The 22,895-nt window shown below is 36.3% G+C and overlaps 1 long non-coding RNA gene and 1 pseudogene across 1 annotated transcript; one reads left to right on the top strand and one right to left on the bottom strand.

Annotated features, from left to right (window-relative positions):
- Positions 1 to 201: 201 nt before the first annotated feature.
- LOC125778113 (uncharacterized) lies at positions 202 to 1,779 on the top strand. The gene is made up of 3 exons (XR_007422498.1): positions 202 to 1,471; positions 1,559 to 1,646; positions 1,759 to 1,779. It is a non-coding gene; the product is annotated as an uncharacterized LOC125778113 (long non-coding RNA).
- A 3,801-nt stretch (positions 1,780 to 5,580) lies between these two features.
- On the bottom strand, positions 5,581 to 8,264 carry LOC125778402 (transient receptor potential cation channel protein painless-like; annotated as a pseudogene).
- Positions 8,265 to 22,895: the final 14,631 nt, after the last annotated feature.

Raw genomic sequence — 22,895 nt, forward strand, 5'->3', positions numbered from 1 at the left:
ATACCAAACGAGGTTTCAGACAAAGCGACTCCCTTCTTCAATCTATTCATAGAGAAAATAATTTGCACTCCAGATCTGAATAGAGAATATACAATCCTCTATAAGAGTGTACAACTGCTGGCATATGCCGATGAGATGCTTTCATCAGATTGGAAAGAAGCGAAGCAAATGGGTCTGGAAGCGAATGAGGAGAAGACGAAATATCTCCTGTCATCGCAGTCACGACTTTGCTCCCACGAAGAGGAAGACCTGCGCACCATTGGGAATGGAAAAGGACGTGGCTAAGCATGGAATCTCCAAACAGCGAAAAGGAAGAACCTGGTGCTGTTGTAAACTCGGCTATAACTGCGTTAGTGGTTAGGTTATGTAAGGTTTTACCAGCTGGCTGTTACTCCATAGACCTACAGATACTTTGTAATGCCAGATGAAGGTCCAGTTTAATACGAGTTGAAGTAAACAAGTTATAGGACGGTTCTTATTGGCTATTTCGTTTCCCGGAATGCCCTTCTGTGAACATTCTATGAACATTCTCTGACGTGCCGTCCCCCTCATTTAGTATGACTTGAAACCTTCTCTCCCAGACCCCTGCTTATTAAGTTTTGCCTCAAGGTACTTCTGAAAAATTCACCTAACCCTGCCAATCTTGCAATTTCAATTGGTGTTAGGTTGCATAATCTCATAATCTATTATGTAGAGAGCGGCGAACTGCTATATTCCCTCTAGTAGTTTTCTGTATAAAATTTTGCTGGCCGCTGTCCATAGCTTGTCAACCGTCGTGTAACAACAATACACGAGGACAGGTGATAAACTCCATAAGTGCAGTGGTCGATATATTATAAAGCAATTTTTCATACGCTCTATCATTCAGTCGTCATCGAGACAGCGACGAAACAACATCGCTTTTGGCCGTGCTGCTAAAAGAATTTTTTGTCATTATGAAACCTTTGTGGTGTTACTAATTACATTTTGTATTTAACGTTACTTAAAGACTATAATATGAAGGTTTTATATAAAAAAACGCAATTAAATGGTCTCCAAAAAATTGTACATAAGCCTTACGTCACGTGCTCTTCATTAGGGGTATGAGCAATTCGTGAGATTTCGCATTGTCAGTAAAAACTTCCACATTTAAGTCTTCCTTTTGTCTCGAGTCCGTGACCATGACCCACACCCATTAACCTTTGACTCTTCTGTCTCCCATTGCAGGAAAACCTTCCAATTTCAAATCGTTTTCGAGTCTGTGTCTATCCCCAGCATCAATTAACTTTTGACTTTCCCAATTCGCATTGTCAGGAAAAACTTCCACATTTAGGTCATTCTCAAGACCGTGACCATGATCCAGCATGATTTTTCTGTCTTGTCAGAACAAACTTCCAAATTTAGGTCATTTTCAAGTCCATGACCGTGACCAAGCACCCATTAACCTTTGACTCTTCTGACTCGTATTGTCAGGAAAAACTTCCAAATTTAGGTCGTTCTCGAGTCTGTGTCCATCCCCAGCATTCATTAACCTTCGACTCGTTTGTCTCGCATTGTTAGGAAAAACTTCCAAATTTAGATCGTTCTCAAGTCCGTGATCCTCCCCAACATGCCTTGACCTTCGACTCTTCTGTATAGCAATATTGGGAAAAAACTTCCACATTTAGGTCGTTTTCTAGTCCGTGACCATGACCCAGCACCCATCTTTACGTCAATCAATCTTTCTATTAACCTTTGACTCTTCTGACTCGTATTGTCAGGAAAAACTTCCAAATTTAGGTCGTTCTCGAGTCTGTGTCCATCCCCAGCATTCATTAACCTTTGACTCTTCTGACTCGTATTGTCAGGAAAAACTTCCAAATTTAGATCGTTCTCAAGTCCGTGATCCTCCCCAACATGCCTTGACCTTCGACTCTTCTGTATAGCAATATTGGGAAAAAACTTCCACATTTAGGTCATTCTCAAGACCGTGACCATGATCCAGCATGATTTTTCTGTCTTGTCAGAACAAACTTCCAAACTTGGGTCATTTTCAAGTCCATGACCGTGATCCAGCACCCATTAACCGTTGACTCTTCTACTCGTATTGTCAGGAAAAACTTCCAAATTTAGGTCGTTCTCGAGTCTGTGTCCATCCCCAGCATTCATTAACCTTCGACTCGTTTGTCTCGCATTGTCAGGAAAAACTTCCAAATTTAGATCGTTCTCAAGTCCGTGATCCTCCCCAACATGCCTTGACCTTCGACTCTTCTGTATAGCAATATTGGGAAAAAACTTCCACATTTAGGTCGTTTTCTAGTCCGTGACCATGACCCAGCACCCATCTTTACGTCAATCAATCTTTCTACAGGGTAGGCCATTTAAAGTTGACCCATTTGTTTCTAAAAAAAAAGAACAAAAGAAAACAATGTTTTTTGTTCATTTCAAAAATAATTTATTTTGGTCCAAGGGGATTTGTTTCAGCTAATATTTAAAAATTAGATCGCGTAAATGGGCACCTTTAGCTTTGACAGCTAAATGCACTCTTTTTTCGACATTTTCCATGACTTTGGCCAATGTTTCGGATGATATGGCGGCTGTTTCACGTCGAATGTTGGCTTTCAGTTGAGCTAAGGTCTTTGGCTTATTAGCGTATACCTTGGATTTCAAATAACCTCACAAATAAAAGTCTGGTGGCGTCAAATCTGGTGATCTCGGTGGCCAGTCAACATCACCATTTTTCGATATCAATCGCCCGGGGAAAAATGGTCGCAATAAATTGATTGTTGGTCGAGCTGTATGGCATGTAGCCCCGTCCTGTTGAAACCAGAAGTTATCCATGTCATTTTCGCGAATAATGGGTATCACAAAATCCGTTATCATGGCTCGATAACGCTCACCATTGACTGTTGTCGTGGCTCCATCATCGTCTTCGAAAAAATACGGTCCGATGATCATATTCGCGCAAACACCGCACCAAACTGTTACTTTTTGGTCGTAAAGAGGCTGTTCTTCAATTAATTGAGGATTTTCGGTGGCATAAAATCGGCAATTTTGCTTGTTTACGCCTCCATTCAACGAGAAATGTGCCTCGTCTGACATGATGAGTTTTCGCCAAAAGTCAAGTTCGTTTTCAGCCATTTCGATGGCCCATTTGCCGCGTTCTTTTGGAGTGTACTGTTCCATGGTATAAATTGTCTTCGAATGACGCTTCTAACGCGGTATGACATTAGCTGATTTGTCGTTCTCGAGTCTGTGTCCATCCCCAGCATTCATTAACCTTCGACTCGTTTGTCTCGCATTATCGGGAAAAAAACTTCCAATTTCAAATCATTTTCGAGTCTGTGTCCATCCCCAGCATTCATTAACATTTGAATATATTAATTAAAATTTTTAAAATAACAAATTGTCCCTGCAGTCTATGCTGTATTTGTTTTTAATAAACATTTGATTATTTCAAAATTTTAAGCCGCTGCTGGACAAAACACAATTCACAAGGTCTTGAACGTGACATTTTTTTGTTCAATCACAACTATCAATAAAAAATTTTGAAAATTTTTCACCAAATTTTGAATTTTTTTAAAAAATCTCTACCAAAAATTAATTTTCCTTCCCAGTTTATAGCCTTAATACAAATGCCTTGTTGCGCCGGCACCTTTTTTTCCGAGGAAATGCCGAAAATGATATCGTAATGGTCGAGTTTGAATATTTTCCTTTGAAATTCTTGTAAAATATGTATCTTTGAAATAATAAAAAGTTTGAATAAAATTGTCGGGGTATGTCGACGAATGGGGCCGATTACGAATAATTAAAAGATGATTAGTTTAAGGTCAAACGTTATAATTTACGAATTTAATTGTGTATATAATTAGAAATATATATATAAAGATATGGGTGTGTGTGTGTTGCCAATATGGGTTAATTGGTTATTTATAGATATAGATATTCTATGTTAACAAATTCATGTGTTGTAACCTGTTGTGGGTGCAGATTCCTTTATCCTGTGTTGTTGTTGATTCCCTCGCTGTAGAGTATACTTCACTTGCTGTTGGCGGGATAATGTTAACTTTAAGGCAACAAGCGCGGGAAAGTTACTTCTTCTGTTGTTTCTCCTTTTTCGCCTGTTGCGTGAAGTTGGGGCGGTTGATATTCCTCTGCATTACGCCTCTATTACTTTTTGTAATTTGTGGGAGTAATGCAGAGGAGTATTTGTTTGGATTAAACAAAAATATTACAATTTTATATGCTAAGCAATGTTTGAAGATAGGTCGTCTTTTTCTCGGGGAAATGCATCTAACCCATAAAAAATTATCTTATTGATCCAGTGCCGAGGTAGACTTATTACTTTTGAGTAGATCTCTTTCCTGAATCGCGCTTCCAAAAAAGTAATCGTGATCGATCCAGCACCGGAGGTCCTTCAATCTTTTGCGTTAGTCTCTTCATCAGAGGGATGTTTACGTTCGGAGGAAGGTCTTGGATTCTCTTCTTGATCATTTAGATCATTTAAATGAACAAAACAACATTTCATAATGCCTAAATTTTTCCGTAACGGTTTCAAACTCATGGTCGATTTCCTTGAAATTATTGCCCGCCTGCCTAAATACTTTAAATAATGCAATTTTTGTCGATCTCTGCAATTATCTAAAATCCTGCCTGTCAACCCGGCATATTTAAGATGGGCAAACCAGCAAGAAACAAAACGTTCAGACTCACCTTTCACAGAACTATTCGGGAATTGCAAGTCATTATGACAAAAAAAAACATTATTAAATAAAAATAGAAAAATTTTAAATAATAAAAGTAAAAGGAGCAATGGCAAAAATACAATATTTAGAAGAAATAAATGCAATAAGGAATTGGTTATCAAAGGTCACAACCAATGCAGCGAGCAGTTTGAGATGTACTGTGACACACACAAACAGCTGTGAACAAAGATGGAAAACGAATGAATAAAAAAATAAACTTAAGTAAATAATATAAATTAGCACTAACAATTGCATTACTTAAAAATGTAGCAACAAAAACAAATTGAAAATGACTCGGCGAAGAAAATTAAAATTAGCCAAGACACAATTACAGTAAATTTCAATTGCTTATATAGTACATTGCTTGTATAATAGTACAATAATCAGTGAAACTTATCTTAGCAAATCACTTAATCCAAATAATTTCACAATAAAGTTTTAAAACTGTATTACAAAAATTTACAAGAGCACGAATTTTCACAGTTTAAACCGAGAAGGGTAACCACCTTATGTACCACCTTACAAGATATATTGGGTAATCGAAAAAGCCTTTTCGTATTTGGTCAATAGATGTCGTTGCAGTCGTATATCTTCAGTGCTACCAAATACATTGTGTCATACCATAAGAAAAAAGTTACCGCTTTTTTATTACTTTGGACATTTTATTTTTCATTAGAACTTATCATAAATATTTTGATACATGCGTATTTGTTAAAAAAAAAATCTTTAATAAATAATCCTAAGGACACTTAAAGTTTGCACAATTATTAGAAAAGTTAACATAGCAACCACTGATAATGATACGTATATCAACTTTGAACTGGCATCTTTATTGTTCTTGACTTATTTTCTACAGTAGCTCCGTCATCTGTGCCAATCATTCCTCTATATTCTTCAGTCTTCTTTCTGTATTCGCTTCACGCATCTTATCTTCTTGTGATGTGTTTTTTCGTTCGATTACTGCCATAGCTAATTTTACAGTTCGACTATCCATTTCGGAGCATCTTCCGATAATGCAGGTGCAGCAGCAGGGCAAGAATGAAACGGGTGCATCAAGCAACTTTTTCTGACGATTGATATTTTCTACTGAAAATGGTAAAAATTGTGATTTCGAGTTGCGAACCTCACTAGCCCGGGCGAAATTGTAGTTCGATTCTCCACTGACGGCATAGTGAAGTGGTGTTGAGCCACTGGGATCTGTCTCATTCACATCAATGCGATCCAAATTTAGTAGTAAGGAAAGACATTTCTCGTAATTGACAAAATCGTATAATGGCTCATCGCCTAAGTGACTAATAACAGTGATTAATAATTGATCCTTTTGGCGCAACTTGAGATCATTATGTTCTAATAATATTTTTAGAGCTATCCAATTACCAAAAATTGTGGCAATATACATATATGGGTGTTTGATTATCTAAGATGCTATTTATATTCACGTTGTAATTCAAGAGCAAATCAAAAGCTTTGTGTGTACCGCGCTTTATCGTCTCTATGAATAGCTGAAGGACTTGCTTCTGTACTTCATTCGCATTGTTATCTTTTCCATTAATTTTTTTTTTGAATTTTGGAAACTGTTGGACAATTTCCTCTTCCTTACGATTACAAAGGAGTGAAAGAAGCCTATCTAAGCTTTTTTCGACTGCACTCAATTTTGTCAATATTTCGGTGTAATCACGGTTCAACAATTCACGCACTTCGCCATCTCGTAAGCTATCGACATCTAATTCTTGCTGAGAAGTGAAAAGTTCAGCAAGTTCTCGCTTAATTTTACTGTCCAGCTTTTTATTTTTCAAAATAAAGTTCAATGGTGTCATTTCACGGTCGTCAGGCTTGTTGGGTGAGACGCCATAATCTAGAAGAAGTTTAATGCAAGCGAATACATCGTTCTGATTTTCTGTAGTCAATTCTTTGGCGAGTGTATTAAGAGGTGTAAGTTTGGCATAGGGTCGATCTACTTGTACATCTTTGTTACGCAGGAGTATATTGAGAATTTCTGGATCCAGGGGATCGGCGGCAAAACTGTTTGCTGATTTCTTCCAATGTTGGTTTAAATGATTAGGACTGCAACAATGATTCAAACATTCCTCTACAAATGCAGCGCGGCCATGCGTTTTCAGAGCTAACTCAAAGACGCTGAAATGTTTGTCATCACATCTAGTCGGGTTTGCACCTTTATCGAGAGCAATTTGAAATTCTTTTAGGTCGTTATTAGCAAAGGCGGCACCCAGCTCACTCTGTGGGTCACCCAATCCGCAATTGGTTATACTGATCGCACTGTGTGAAAAATTTGATGAAATTATGAAACAGATTGACCAGGATATAAAGCTGAATCTGCTTCTCTTACACATATATATGTATTTATATGTTTGGATGACTGTCTGATCTTGTGCTTGCAACTTGTGCGCTCGATAGTGTCGCTGGTTGCTCATTTCTCGAAAAAATTTGTATGTACAAGGTCTGTCGCAAAAGAAACAGAACTTTTTAAATATAACTGTTTCTGGTGGCGCCACCTATTGGTGGGTATATGAAATAAAAAGTTTGATCTCTTGTTGACATTTTGTAAAAATTTTAAGACAATTGGATAACTACAATCGATGTTATCGATCAAAAAGTGACAGCAGCTTTTGGTCATCGGTCGTAAAATGCATTTTGAACAAAGAGCAAATATTAAATTTTGTTTTAAACTTGGGAAAACGTTTACTGAAACATTTCAAATGATGAAAAAAGTTTATGGTGATCAGTGCTTATCCCGTAGTAATGTGCATGAGTGGTTTAAGCGATTCCAAGAAGGTCGTGAGGACCTCTGTGACGATCAGAAGTCGGGCCGGCCAAGTCGTCTTCAGAAGTCAAAAATAAAGACAATGAGAGTTCGTCCCACCTGACCAAACGATTAATGCTGTGTTTTACTTTGTTGTTATGCAGCGTCTTTTGTCACGCATTCGTCGTGCACGACCACAATACCGTGAGCCAGGGTCCTGGCGCCTGTTGCACGATAATGCGCCGTGTCATCGGTCGACGCTTGTCACTCATTTTTTGACAGAAAACTCCATATTAACTATTAATCACTCACCCTACTCACCTGATCTGGCACGCTGTGATTTTTACCTATTTGGAAAACTTAATTTGCCCATGAAAGGACACTGGTGGTTTCAGGACATTTCAGCTATCCAAAGGCGACGACCGATATTCTCAAGAACATTCCGAAAAATGACCTTAAACACTCATTTGAAATGCTAATTGACCGGGCTAACGCTATATCGAAGCACAAGGACACTATGTACTTTGAATAAAAAATATAACTTTTGAAAAATATTAATTTTTTGTTGTTTTTTTAACAGTCCTGTTTCTTTTGCGACAGTCCTTGTATTTCATGAAATTATTATATCTAGCGACAAGTTTGGCGTCAAACATATTAGCGCGCATTTTTGCTGGTTTGTTCTTAGCGAAAATTTAAAAAAGTAGTTATTTCGAGTTGTGAATGATTGAATAAATATAAAATAATAATAGTTTTTGTAGTTGTTGTTTTGGCAATGCAGACAAACAATTCACAAAAAATTTACATATAAGTATTTCTTCCATTCATCAGGCGACTAAACATTTTTTGATCCCGAGTGATGACGCTAATTTATTATAAAATTATTTGCAAACATATTATAAGTACAAATTAATTACGAAGCTTTAAGAAATTCAGTGACATTATTATTTAAAAAAAAATATATCCGATATCCAATTATATTTTGTGGAAATAGCCAAAATTAGTTTTGAATAGTTTAATTTAAGTTTTGTATGAACAATATTTTTGATTTATTTAAAAAAAAAATGTTTTCATGTATAATTTCTATTATTATATATTTTCTTATTTTAAATTTAAATACCAACAATTCTTTTTTTAATTTTCCAAATCAATTTCATCTGCTTTAAAGTAGTCCCCGGAAACAGTTGGAATATTATTTTTTCGATATAACCTTCAATACCTTTTTCCTTCCGGTTTTTATCTCCTCAATGGTGTCTAAACACCAATCCCGTATTGACCTTTTTAGTTTGCTGAATGACCGAAATGACCGGCTGAACACTCGGAGTCAAATCCAGCGAATACGATGATTTTGGAACGACATACGATGAGTTTTTAGCAAAATCTTTCTTTTATACTCTTGCAACCGGTTGCTACAGAGTATTATAGTTTTGTTCACCCAGCGGTTGTACGTATAATCTGAAACTAATCGAGATAGATATAGGGTTATATATATATATATATATGTATATGTATAAATGATCAGAATTCTCCCACTTTCTAGTACAAAAATCAAGAAGCAATTAATATAACGGGATAAAACTAATAATGCCTTTGGTGTGTGCCACCATATGACCAAATATTGCTCAAATCCAGCAACAACTGTTAAAGCCCCTAGGTACCAAATATTTGGCCCCAGTACTAATAGTGGACTATATCGGTCAATGTCTGAGGTATATAATTGAAATTTAGGGATAATCCTTCCCTGACAATGGTCGGTCTGTATGACAAAAAGTGGTTGAATGTGACCAATACTTCCTGTAGCCCCCATATACCTAATATAAAGATTTTCGAACTTCCGGGTGACGTTTCACCGCATACATCAGCCAATATGTGAGTTATCTCAATAAAAAAGAGAAAGCGTGTTTTACTCATAACAGTGTATCTTAATAAATTTAAGCGAAAGCTTGACCTAGCTCCTATATAACTAATATCAGGATTTAAGAGCATTCGTCTGACTTTAGTTATTATGATTACTTTTTTAGTATGGGTTATGGGTCGATACTACTCCAATTCCCGAATACTACATATAATGATTTTCGTTTTTCTACCTTAAACCTTATGTGTCGTCCTGTATGAGTTATGTAAGTTAAAAAACTTTTTATAGTTTTTTATAAAAAAATATTTTATTGGAGCTATGCTCCTTTATTGAGTTTCACTTAAGAACTAACATTTACAATTAATTATACTTAACTCTAGACCTATGTTTGCCGCTGCAACGGGTACGGAGTTCGCTGACGCTGCGCTTCCCACAGGTTGGCACTTCGCTGACGTTGCGCTTCCCATAGGTTGCCACTACACGTGTCGCAGTCTCAGCGATTTAGTGGTATCATATTATTTTACTTTGTATCATATGATATTACTGCATCATATGATACTTTTGAATGTATGGGGTGCTAACTAGTCCCCCCTTGAAATTCAAACGTCCTCGTTTGAATCTTTAGTTGTATTAAAAATTTGGTTGAGTCCTTCTATTGCCGTCTGTGAGAGTTTGTTGGGTTCGTCTTCTTTTTGTTTGATTAGAAGTTTCTTCCCGAAAATTAGGGCGATGAATATTAAAAGGATGATTAGCGTGATGCTGGTTCCGTGCTTTACTCTGTTTGCTGCTTCTAACAGACTTACTTCTTTTGTATTGTTGAAGTTAAGCTGTTTCAGCATCTCCAGCGAGAGGAATTCTTCTATATTGTGTAGTGCGGATGACGGTTGAAGGATGGCTGGTAGTGGTTTACTTGCTGTTCTTTCTTCGTTATAGAACTTTTTTCCATTAATAACGATTGTTACGTTGGTATACAAAATTATGAAGGTCCCATTTAAAAGTGTAGGTTCGTTGTTTATTGAAATTATTAAATTTGTTATTGAAATTATTAAAATTGTTATTTCGGGGAGGTCGTGGTGGTGGTTGGATATTGGGTTTGTGTGTACTGTTCGCGTGGTTCATTCTATATGTCATGTTGTCAAGCTTTTGACATAGATGTAATGCTTGTGGCAAGGTCGTCGGTTCTCTCATGCTGAGAAGACGAGGTAAATCGCCATTCAGTCCTCTTATGAATGTGTCGAGAGCTTTGTCCCTATATGAGTTCGTCATAGCCCGTATGGACTCGTCGCTTAGCTCGAGGCATGAAATTTTGTCTAATATAAGTGAAAGGTGTTGATAAACTCTTTGATAGAAGGTCGGAATGTCGTCGTAGCGTTGGACCAGAGTGGTCATCTGATATTCGAGGGTACCTATGTCCCTTTTGTCTGAATAATGCATCATGAGGCATTTTCTAATTTGGCTCCAATCAAGTGGAGTATTATATGACTCTAGTGCGGTGTCGGCATCACCAGTTACTTTATGCCTGATAGTATGAAGTATTGCAAAATATTTGGGGGTATTTTTGACTCCCTCGTAGGCTTTAAAAATCCTGTCTACGGTCTTCCTCCAGGAGTTAAATTCTCCTGGTCGTCCTGAGAATTCCCTAAGGCATTTCACCATGTCCGGAATTTTGTCTAGTTCATTTACGTTATTCGCGTTTAGTGTCACGCTATGGTCGGGTTCTGTAAAGTCTGTTACGGTCTGCGTACTCATTCGTTCGAGTACTTCACGGACTATTGTCGTTATTAAGGTTGGGTTAGGGGTGGGAGGGCTTAGAGGATGGGTGGAAGGATTTGGAGGATGGGTGGTTTGCCCATAATCTAGCCTCATTTGATTCAACTGCTCGATTAGCTCTTCGGCTGTATCCGGCATTATAATAATCTTTTCTTTTAAGTTAATTAATTTAAAAAAATTTCCTTTGCAATAGTACTTTCCTTGACAATATTTGAATCTTTTCGTAAAGTTTACGGTAACTTAAGGCTTTTTTTTGTCGGATAATTAATTTCTTTCAATTCAAGTTCCGTATTCTTAATAATAAAACTCTTTATAATTTCTTTTTTTTCTTTTCTGTGTCGAATAATTATTTTCTTTCAATTCAAATTCCGTATTCTTTATAATAAAATTCTTTATAATAGTATTAAAATATAATATTTTATAAATCTTACATTAGGTGTTCCCAGCTTTCCATGGGATGTTGTGCTGCGCTCCGGGGTTGTCCCTTTTCTTTAACAGTACTGAGGTCCCTCGGCGTTTAGAAATCCCACGTTGCGTTGTAGCCGCTCGTTAGCACAGTATTATAATTTTGCGTTTTCTTTTCCACTTTTAACGTAGCCTTACTTTTTTTCAGGCTTTTTTTTCCTGTTGTTTTTTGTTTTTTTCCACTGTCACTACCGTTCGCGTAGCCTTACTTTTTGATTTTCAGGCTTTTTTTTTTTATTATTTTTTTCACTGTCACTACCGTTCGCGTTGCCTTACTATTCGATTTTCAGGCAATTACTACTTTACGCTCGCTGGTCCCTGCTCGGGCGCCAGTTAAAAAACTTTTTATAGTTTTTAATAAAAAAATATTTTATTGGAGCTATGCTCCTTTATTGAGTTTCACTTAAGAACTAACATTTACAATTAATTATACTTAACTCTAGACCTATGTTTGCCGCTGCAACGGGTACGGAGTTCGCTGACGCTGCGCTTCCCACAGGTTGGCACTTCGCTGACGTTGCGCTTCCCATAGGTTGCCACTACACGTGTCGCAGTCTCAGCGATTTAGTGGTATCATATTATTTTACTTTGTATCATATGATATTACTGCATCATATGATACTTTTGAATGTATGGGGTGCTAACTTGAGCTGGATCGATCAGTTTATATTGCAGCTACAACACATCCTTAGTGGTCCAATATCGGCGGTTCTTACAACTGAGCAGCTTATTGGGGATAAAATATATGAAAAATGTCTCAAAATCTGTCGGACTAGTTCGCACCAAAACATACAAACATGGATTAATCGAACGTCAGATCGGCATGCTGATCACTTAGTGTATCCGATTTTTCTTTCCTTCTGGTAAATATAGTAAAAAATGGTTAGAAAAATGATATGAGCAACATAAAAAATATCTCTCTCTTTCTATGTAATACTCTTTGAAAAAACTACGTACCGAATTTCTGGGTAATTTATAAATAAATGTCGACTTAAGTTTCAGGTTCCGACGAGAAAAGTAATTTTGAAAAAGACTTCCCACTCTATAGATATTATTGTATCTTATTTTTAAGACAAGACGAAATTGCATAATTCGGGGAAAAAGTCAATTCTATACAAAATACAAGTATGAATGCATTTTTTTGTCAGTTACTTAAAAAAAGAGTTCGCAGTGACCCTGACAGTAAGGGGTTTAACTTGAGTCATCATTATGTCTAATGCATTCTATACACCATAAATTATAAAAGTACGACTTCAGTATTAAAATAAATGCGTACATATTTTTGAGATAAAGATAGAGATAAGCGTAGTATTTCTCATCAGATCAGATAGCGCGTATAGATACTGAAGATTACCATAGGGGAGCAGGACGAATAAGGTGTCGCATGGTGTTAAGATAATAATATATACAAGATGCTTTCCAAAGGAAACAGGACTTAAAAAAAAAAAACAGAACAAATGGTTTTTTTCGGAAAAATCAATTCATTTTATTCAAAACAGTTTCCTTCTGCTTCAATACAACTTTTTGCACGGTCCAAAAGCATGTCGAATGAGTGTTTTACCTCTTTGGCCGGTATGGCCGCCAGTATTGTCGGTGCAAGCCTTTTGAATGGCCTCTACGTCTGCATAACGCTTTCCTTTCATAGGCAAATGCATTTTTCCGAAAAGTAAGAAGTCGCACGGTGCCATGTCATGTGAATACGGGGAATAATGGTTAAAATGTGATTTTTGGCCAAATAATCGTCCTTCGAATGTTGGATTCTGAGCAATTTTTGGTCGTCAGTCAATTTGTGCGGAACACACCGAGCACACATGAAAATTTTAATGTTATAATGAATGGGAAATTAAAAAAAATTTTACGCATACAGTTTTCAAGTTCTTAACAATTCGAGAAACTGTAACAGAAGAAAACGTTGGAGGTGCTATAAAGTATATGCCGTTAGAAGGCGTAACTTGGTTACTATACAATTATGCCAATATTTCCACAGTCAGTCTTTTATTTTAGGCGAAAGTCTTCGTAGACCTGGTAGAAGTTTATAAAACCATGCCATTGTCTGGAAAAAACTTCCATATTTAGGTCATTTTCTATTTCGACTCTTCTTTCTCGCATTTTCAGAAAAAACTTCCAAATTCAAGTCGTTCTCGAGTCCGTGTCGGTCTTGTCAGAACAAACTTCCAAACTTAGGTCGTTATCTAGTCTATGACCATGACCTAGCACCCATTAACCTTTGACTCTTCTGACTTTATTGTCAGGAAAAACTTCCAAACTTAGGTCATTTTCCAGTCCGTGACCATGACCCAGCACCCATTAACCTTCGATTCCTCTGTCCGCCTTGTCGGAAAAAAACTTCCACATTTAGGTCATTTTCAAATCCATGACCATGATTATAATATCATTTTCTAAGCTATTAGCTAGTTAATTTTTTAATAGTTAACGACTTGCCGGCAATAGTTTAATCCATTGCATTTTGTTGCGCTGGACAAAAGTGATCTAAAAATATTGTTTCGCACTCCCGGTTGCGACCGTTGCGAAGCATATGATAACATGAAATAAAAAATTCTCAAAAGACATTTGGCTATTATACTGAACGATGATTTTTTTGTTTGATTGCAACTATCAAAAAAAAAAAATAGACGTTGCTAATTTTTCTCCAAAATTTGCATTTTTTTTGTTAAAATCTCTGTCAAAAATACAAATTAAAATTAATGGCCTTTGTATTTTTTTCTTTCTATCTTGGGATAGTCGTGTAAAAATTCTTGTAATAGCCGAATTTGAATATTTTTGAAATTTTTGTAAAAGATGTATCTTTGGAATAATAAAAAGTTTTAATAAAATAATTAAATTTTATGTAGAAAAGCAATTACTGAAAGTAGGTCGTTTTGTGTCCGAGGAAACGCATCTACATCTCTTGCAAAATAATTATATTGATCCAGTCCCGCGGTAGCCTTATTACTTTCGAGTATTACTCCTTTAAAACAATAACCCTGGTCGATCCAACACCGGGGTGTCCTTAATTCTTTCGCGATCTACTTGCCCAATCGGCTTTCAGACGGTCTTCAGAAAAAGTAACCCTGCTCCTATGATTTTCAATGGAAAAATATATTCTAAAGATTTTTGCGTTTTTGGTTTTTATGATTTATTCTTTATTACTTATTTCTTTTCTTTCGTTGACAAAAACAAAGAGCTGATATCACAATACCTATTATTTGCTAGCATGCAATTATTTTGTTGATGTGGAATAAACGGAATTGAACAAAAGCAACGGGTTTTCTTGGTATTTTAACAACAACTGCAGTGGGTTTATCATGTTTGTGCTCGAATTCCCGCACAAAGACACCAGGTGACCAGAATGAGTTATCAAGAACCAATGGAAAATTGTTAGCGGATAAGTCGATCTTGAAAGATGAAAAATTACTGTCGTATTTTAAGTTAAATTTTCGGTTGTCAGTATCGTCCGTTTTTAGTTTAGGCGAGACATACAATTTATATCATCAACTCTAGTATCCGCAGCAAATCTTGAAATGAAAATTTACTTTTTTCGCTGTATTACAACTAAATTTTTAGTAACAGACTTACAGTTATTTAGAGACGGATCCTGACAAGTTTTTTATTTACCATTTTCACTTACAGCTTTCCCTGTATTCCGAGCAGACGAAAGCTTCTCTCCTTGTTCTCTTTGAGGACAATGGAAAGAAAGATTAATGAGATCAATGTTAAGAGGGGGCATTCTTTTCAAGGAAGTTGCGGTGGTCTCTTCATCAGACGTACGTTTACATTCGGAGGAAGGTTTCAGATTATCTTCTTGATCATTTAGGCATTTAAATGATAGAAACAATATTTCATAACGCCTAAATTTTTTCCGTAACTGTTCCAAGTTCACGGCCGAATTCCTTAAAATTATTTCGCGTCTACCTAAAGATAATTCATTTTCTGTCGATCTATGTTTTACGTAAGACCAGCGCAAATCGTTACTATCAATAATAGAATCGAAGATCCTGCTGTCCTGATGTCAGTCCAGCACATTTAAGATGTAGAAAGAGCAAATATCTTCTTTAAATCAAACCCAAAATTAGCTCCTAATCCTGCCATAAATATTGTTAACCCAGAAAGTAATAAAAATAAATCTCCTAATCATCTATCTATTAATAAAATAAGTGGCGGGCAAGCCCGTCACATAGTCATTAAATAAAAATAAAAAAAATTAAAACATTAATAAAAATATTTATAAGAAAAAAAATACAATAAGAATATTTGGTTATCAAAGGTCACAACCAATGAAGCGAGCAGTTTGAGATGTACTGTGACACAAGAAAAATGAGAACATGCGACAGCTGTGAACAAAGATGGAAAATGAATGAATAAAAGAAATAACAATATAAATTGGCACTCACGATTGCACTGCCAAAGAACTGTTGAGTGATTGATTCTTACTGTTTGGTGTAGCTGTGATCACTACATCTGACTTAGGATGAAAATTTCAATAGCTATTACAACTACCTTACCTCCAAACCAATAAAATCATTAAAAGTAGGCTCAGCATCGAGGTACTATATAACATTCAAGCTGAACTAAAACCTTCTCCGTATCTCGTAACGTAAAATTATTTTGAGTCAGCGGTGGAGCACCACAGGATTTTTTCGTGGACTTTTTTCCATTTACCTCATTTGTGCACTCAGAGTATGCTCGGCATTTCGTTTAGTATCGAAACATGGGTGTAAATCCAATGAAAATTAGCTAAAGAGGTGAAGAAGCCTACAACGAACTTACCGTTCAGAAAACTAAGAGGTTATTTCCGAGTATAGACGGTGATGAGCTGGAAAAAACGATGGGAGGTCATTTGAAATGGACGTTGGATATTCCGAAGGATCCCAAGCATTGAGTGATGGCTACGAAAGCCACATGGCCAGGTAGATTTTACTTCACCCAAATTCTCACAGTACATGGCTGTTTCAAAGCTTATTTGAAACGATTAGAGTAAGAGAGTGATCACGTATGCGACAAAGGCGCTACAATTGAGAAGGTAGAGCATACGGTGTTTCACTCTCCGCCAAAATCACTGCAAATCTAGTATACCAAATGGTTGAATCCAACAATAAGTGGAATACGGTGTGCGAAATAGTCGGAAAAACAAAGAGCCCGAGAAAAGCAAGAGATAAGAGAGCTCCAAAAGGACGCGAACCAAATAAACTCATTCTAAAATGTCTGCAGCATATGGGAAGGTTTGATTACGGACGTGGCGCATTCATATACCAACAAAATTTCTTGAAGAGGAGTATTTCGTCGTTTGGACTCTCTCTTCGACGAGAAGCTTTGAAATTCTGTTAATAATTTTATTTTTAATCCTTCATTCCCTTCAATCTGATGCATAGATGGCGCTACTGAAATTAAATCCATATGATTTTTAGTTATCACTAACCTTAAAAAAGCGCATATAAGTATATATACATTTCTTAAATTTTAAAGATGTCGGATCATTAGTTTGTGAATTATGTATATCATACTTAGTGAAGCAATTTTTGTTATAGTGAAAAAAATGTATAAAAAGGAATTTCGCGTGTTGATAAAAATATTGATTTTTGAAGAAAAAAATATAGTTGAGGTAAAATGTGGCTTGGTGACGAGTTTCCCGACACCGCCGCCGAAAAATAAATCATCAAGGATTTGTTAGTTAAGTTTTGACGTGGTGAAATGACTATCGAAGAATAAGAAAGTGCTGTTTCGCTAAGAAAAACGATGGCAACAATTCATGAGTTGAACTTCAAATTGCTTCCACAACCAATGTAATCTCCAGATCTGGCCCCCTGCGACTATTTCCTCAGATCTTCGTTGAATGAAAAGATGATCGCCGAAACAGAGGCTCATGTTGAAATAAAGGATAAATCTTTCTAGAAAAATGATATCGGCAAGTCGGAGCGTCATTATAGTTAATGTGTCACTCCTGAGGGGAACTAAGTTGAATAAAAAAACTGAATTTTCCCAAAAAAATGTGTTTTACCATAGTAGGCCATTTCAATTGACCTGTTAAGATTTGAAGCCTTTTAAAGAGTTTCTGAAACTATTTTGACTAATAAACATCTGGGCTTCCGATTTTTGTTCATTTAAGATAAAAGTTACAACTTTATCTCACACAATTTGCCGTTTGTTGGTTTTTCTGCTTCATGTTTCCCACGTCAAACGGGCTTTGCATTTAAATAAAATAAATAGGAATATTATATATACATACATATGTACTTACAGGAAAGTAAAGTTTAAGAGCGAAGACGGAGCAGAAAAATTCTGATATTTTACTCACATCCATACATTCATACATAAAGCTTGCATACGTTTTATATTTTTATGTAAGCCGGTTTGTCAACGCGTGTGCAAAAGCATGCGTTTCACTAGCAAAATATAAGTAGAGCACGTATTTCAATTTCACTTATTTTTAAATTACATTCATGTAGAATAAAATCATAAGGATGTGTGAACCGAGGGGAGCAGCAAAAATATTGCTAACTTATACGCATCTTGTTCCAGACTAAACGACATAGTACATGGGTATGTGTGTCTGTTGCTATGGTAAAATAGAAGCGAATAAATATTTTCATATAAAAAATTAATACTTATATAGCGGTTTATTAAGGTGGTTCTAATAGTTCTAGAAATTATTTACAAAATTAAAAACAAATACGGAGTAATTGAAAAAAAAAAATTATATAAAAGTGGATATGGAGTTTGTGATTCGTAGAATATCTATAATATTTTCTTGTTGCTGGTGAATAAAAATGAAAAAAAGCCCTTAAGAATATTTTTAGGGGACACACCGTAAAATAAAACAAAGATTCTTATTTCGGCTATACATTTTCTAAAATTATAATTCGGTATCTCAAAAAATCTTTGAGTTACAGTCTTCTAAAGTGTTGGAGCTGCCTATTCGACGCCATAACTACATTTGCTATCATTGCGGAATCCATAAAGTTATACAGAATAACGATGAGCACAACCATTTGTTGCGTCATAATCGGGAAGGACCTCTTCGACCCGTTACATACCAAACTAGATTTTAGGTGGACTTTCAGAAGTCCAGATCCTGAAATTTTCGATTCGAAGCCAGAAAATATTGGAGAAATAATAATTAGCTGACGTGAGCCTGTTTTGCAGAAAATTAAACTGCGACAAAACGGTGCGCCCTAATGAATGCATTTGCGTGTGAGTATTTCGATACAAAACAAGACAAAACGTTGACTTTGGCGACACCGAAGCTACAATACCCTTCATAGGTTCAAGTTTTCGTAAAAGAACTCGATTTTGTTTCGTCAGTTTGTATGCCAGCCTAATGCTATATCAATCTGATCTAAACAATTTCTTCGAAAGTTAAATAATTTTCCCAAGAAATACCCCATGCCAAATTTCGTGAGGATATCTTGTTCAATAAAAAAGTTTTCCATACGAAAACTTGATTGCTCGGACAGTTTGTATGCCAGCTAGATGCTATAGTAGTCCGACAATTGTGCTACCTCATCGGGAAAAAGAACAGTCTGCAAAATTTCTCAAAAATTGAACAACTATGTACAAACACGCGGACAGCCGGGCATATTGACAGACCGATGGATATAGCTAACTCGACTTAATAAGTTACGCTGATAATTTAAATATATACATATATATTTTTAATTATTTTCCGACGTTTCCTTCTGGATGTTACTAGCTTTATGGAAAACTTATTAAAATATACCTGTTCAGGGTGTAAAAAAGCGCTCCACTCACGTCTAATGTTTATATTCAGTGGAATCTATGAACATTCAGTACATATGTATGTATAAACCCATACACACATATCAGTCTTGCGAGGAAGTACTGCTTAGACTAGCGCATTGGGGGAAAATGCAATTTTCTTCGTACTTCATACAAATTCATTTAAAGTCAACCGAGTTTTCACTTTAGATAACTCTACAAGCGCATACATGTACGTATTCATGCGAGCTCTAGTCATACTAAGTATATGTGTGCGTATGTTGATTTTGTCAACATCATAGAAATGTACCAGTGATCTACAATGGCAGCAGCGTCCTTAAAAGAATATTGATTCCCCTTGTTGCAACGAAATTTGCAGCAAACATACGGGCACACACACATTTACATACAGGTTGCAAACGCACCAGTTGTTGTTTTAACCTTGTTGAAGCTAGTTTCTTCTTATGCACTCAAGGTGTGCGCTTTTTAACACATATGTACATACGAATTAACTTATCTGAATTTACAAAATACTTATGTACGGTATTCCGCTGAATTGAATTGATATCGCATAACATTTATTCAAGACGATACTACGAGAGTACTTTTGAAATGCTACATATGTACGGATGTATATCAAGAGCTGACGACAATGCAAATATTACGAGTTAATATTCGTTTGCTTGTTGTTTTATTTGGTCTGGAAAATGAACTATATAATAAATAAACCATTGTCTCAAGGTATCCCACCAAAAAGTGGTCTAATTTAGTCAAATAAAATAATTTAAGTCACCAATCGGCAAGATATTTACTGGATTCGATTCAGTCAATAAATATTATCGCCAACAAAGTTCTAATTTCACGCGCTATAGGATAGCTTGGTTCCTTGTTAGATTCAAGAACGCACTTGGGTACAATGAGAACTTTAGAAAGTTCCTATTTTGAACTTAATAAGTATCTTTAGTTTAGTTTTGAAAAAATATATTCTGATAGAATTATTTTTAGTTTCTAAGATAGTTAGTCGTAAGTCTACTCGAAGAAATTGAAGCCTATAAGATAACTTTCTTTCAACTGAAAATATTAAAGAAAGTCTTGGATGTCAAAGCTTGTCCAAAGCGCAACACTTATACAAAAAAGGCAGATCAGTAGAGACTGGACTCCAAAACTCTTAACGCTTCTGAGTCTATTCTGAATAGTAGAGTGATTACCCGCCATTGCGATCTTAGTAACGGGATCAGAATACCATTACCATCTCTATAAACACTCTCAACATATTCCAGAATCGGGCATCGCAAGCGGGCCTGGAAAAATAGATCTCCTTGTACTCACCAGAAAATATAAAATTTTTCCATGGAGACTCCCTTTGAGAAATGGGACAAACTCTCTCTCCAGGACTGCACCGTATACCTTGAAGTCTGCGACAGCAAATGACAGTGGAAGTCAGGGGACTTCTTCTCACTCTGCACTGGTGCTACACAGCTATTCTAAGACCAATTCTGCTCTACCGTGCAGTAGTAGTATGGTGGGCATACAGTACTCTATCTACCGGAATCCAATAGAAAGGGTGCAGAAGCTCGGTCCACTAAGATGATTGGCGTAAAGGTATGTTAACTACGCGCAATACAGTAAACATCTATACGGATGGTTCGAAAATGCAGGACGGAGTTGGTATGAAAATAAACTGACCAGTGTTAGGCTTAAGACAGTGTTTTAAGCTACCAGAACACTACAGTATATTTCAAACAATCGACTTTGCTATTGGGAAAGCCGTTGAGCTAGCCTATAATGCATCAGCATAAAACTCCAGAGTCAACATCCCCGTAGGCGGCGCAGCAGTAATCAAGGTAGTAACGTGGGCTTATATATCGGCCAAAAGCGAACTGTGAAGCAGGACTGCAATGGAGAGTGTCGCCAGCAACAAGCAACTTCACTTTTACTTGATGCCAGGAGTGATTTATAGGGTTACAAAAGTCCAAAAGTTATGTGCAAAGTGGTAGATCAAAAATACACAAAGTTCTTTCTCACACTTAAAAGCAACAAGATCGGAATACTCAATGGCAACAGTCTGCAGCAGGAAATGTCAAGAGCAAGGTACCAGAGAAGCAATGGAACATCTACTGTGTACTAGAAATGCAGCACTTGGAGCCCCATGATATGAAAATCAGAATCACCGGCATCCTGAAGGATAATGACTTCTCATGAACTACGTAACGTCACTCCATCTAGCATCACTAAGGACCAACACTGGTCTGCGCGTGGCTAACAAGCCTACTAGAATAAAATAACCTAACCTAGGTTTAACTAAATCTTTCAGTTGTCGAATGGAAACTTGATAGTAAGATTATACACTAAATTATGATTAACGACAATAATTGGGTCGAAGGCGCTAGGGGTAATTAGGATAATCAAATTTATTGAGTAACTGTCATCAGCGTAAGTGAAAGTCGATAAGACAATAGCTATTGGCGCGTTAAGTGAAGAGCAGCTAGTTAAGTTTTTGTTGTAAGGGTTGTTTATTACATTTCAAGTGGGAATAACCTTGAATTTTTACACACAAACAGTTCCTTTAGCTTCTTATTGCTTGGTGATATTTAATTAAATGCAACCCTTTTCATAGATATATGTGGTATATATATAAGTTTACTCGCTTTATATATATACATATGTATTACATATTTGTATATGGGTATGGTAGCTATGTACAAGTGTTAACTGTTGAAATTAAAGGTAAGCAAGTAGAATCACTTTTACTCTGTGGCCAAGCAAATGATTTGATTAATCGTTGATGGTGACAGGCGTAACCCGTAAACTAATTCATCAAAATCAAACACAAGCTGGCTCGTATATTACATGAAGTTCCCACATTTTAGAAAACTACAACTTGGAGTGAATGTGCGTACTTGAGAAGTGGTATTTAACAGGTCTTTTTTGGAGTAGTACTAGCCTTTAAGCTTGAAGTAGTCCAATAAGAAGCAAACAAGTCAAAGCTACTAAATGTGCAATAAAATTGCGAAATTGGATTATCACCACGCCTACATCCCAAAAAGCACAATTTTAAATCTCATTTGATTCTTTCACTTTGCAGTGCACAAATCAAGAAGCAAATGATATAGCCAAATAAAACTTTGTCTTAATAGTATTCCAACTTGTGACCAAAAATTATTCGAATTTAGCAAAAATTGTTCAGTTACCTAGGGGTACCGAATATGCGGACCCCAGAATCTTTAGTTGACTTTTGAACGAAGTTATCGGCCAATGTATGCGATATACAATTCAAATTCAGAGAGAATGCTTTCCTGAAAATAGTAACTCTGTGTATCGAAAATGGGTTGAATCGGGACTATACTTCCCTGAGCCTCCATATACCTAATATAAAAATTTTCGAACATCCGGTGATTGGCAATTATATGTGAGGTACCTTAAAGAAACCTAGGGAACATGAGTTATAGTATATGTATATAAAACTGCTTGAATTCCATTCCTCGGGTTGGCGTTTTACACCTTAATGTATTTCTCTGGTTTGATTCTTACAAGTTAGACTGTTCGGCTGCACCCGAGCTTAGCCTTTCCTTACTTGTTTGTAATTAGAATAGCTTGTTCGATTCGCCATTGCTAACGCTCGAAAATACAT

The sequence above is a fragment of the Bactrocera dorsalis genome, chromosome 4 (assembly GCF_023373825.1).
Source record: "Bactrocera dorsalis isolate Fly_Bdor chromosome 4, ASM2337382v1, whole genome shotgun sequence".
Lineage (NCBI taxonomy): Eukaryota > Metazoa > Arthropoda > Insecta > Diptera > Tephritidae > Bactrocera > Bactrocera dorsalis.